Source organism: Limulus polyphemus, unplaced genomic scaffold (assembly GCF_000517525.1).
Source record: "Limulus polyphemus unplaced genomic scaffold, Limulus_polyphemus-2.1.2 Scaffold8721, whole genome shotgun sequence".
Classification (NCBI taxonomy): Eukaryota; Metazoa; Arthropoda; class Merostomata; order Xiphosura; family Limulidae; genus Limulus; species Limulus polyphemus.
The window spans coordinates 4374-5463 of record NW_013674331.1 but is presented as its reverse complement, the minus strand read 5'-3'; the positions used below and the strand labels follow the sequence as shown (position 1 = coordinate 5463).

General features: G+C 33.4%; 1 long non-coding RNA gene across 1 annotated transcript in view; it reads left to right on the top strand.

The window, feature by feature from the left end:
- LOC111083241 overlaps positions 1–926 on the top strand; it is a 14871-nt gene extending 13945 nt beyond the window's left edge. Inside the window, exons 2-3 of the long non-coding RNA XR_002608894.1 lie at positions 111–281; positions 860–926. This is a non-coding gene — a long non-coding RNA (uncharacterized LOC111083241). The remainder of the gene's footprint in view (positions 1–110; positions 282–859) is intronic.
- Positions 927–1090: the final 164 nt, after the last annotated feature.

Here is a 1090-nt window from a genome sequence, read left to right as displayed (position 1 = left end):
AATATATATATATATATATATATATTTAAGACAAAAAACTAATCTTCCCTCTGTAGCGAATGTATATTCTAAAAATTTACCAAAAACATATTTCTGAATGTTCGTTCTAGGTATTCTCGAGTGAAGAGCAAGAGTTCAGTACAGAGAACAACTCGAGACTTTGTTCGTTTCTTATCTGTTCCTCTACATTGTTCTCCAACGAGGACTTCAGATTATCGGATTTCAATAATTACACACAAAATAAGCTTTTTTCTCATCTAACTTCGAGATAAAGACTGGCGGTAAGTAGTAATATAATTTCCATGCTCATTGTTAGAATTTATATATTATGATAAGAACTAGGACTTAAAGTAAGGTGAATAATAATAGTATTTGAGGTGGAGCAAAAGTAAACCGTTTCTTCCCAAAGGCCTCCAGTACTAACCAACAGCGCATGACGTAATGACCCTTTGCGAGCCGTGATTGGTTGCTCCTGCCTCCTGATCTATAAGTGCCAGAAGAAGGAGGAGGAGATTCGGAAATTAAAACAATATTTTTCAGTTGGGTATCTGCCAATATTCAAAGAAAAAAAGTTTCATATATGTATCTTTTAACTTAACTGACTTATCTTTAATCTTATCCGTGTTAAAATTCTAAGCAATATATATATATATATGTAAATGGTCTCTGTAAAATGTCCGCTATTATTACAATCTAAGAATGTGAATAACTTTGAGGTTAAAAAGAAAAACTTCTTTTGATGATCAGGTCCATCAAATGAAATGACGTCGTTTTATCGAAACCTGTTGTTGTACTGATTAGGATGGCCTAAAGTTAAAAGAGATAAAACATAATAGTTTTTTGTTCTAACATCCTCAAGAAAAACCGACAATCGTTCACCCGAACACTCGGTACAAATGAAATATTTCCTTTGCCCACAAATTCGCCCTCGAAGAATTAAGGGTCTCTTATAAACCAGTTTTCTTAAGTAAGGACTTGTGTCGCTAGTTTCGTCAGAACGAAGTTACGGAAAGTTAATTAACAAACGGAGACGTAACAGTATTATAAAAGTTGTAAGTTGAAAGTGACGAGAAACTTACTGATTGTGGAA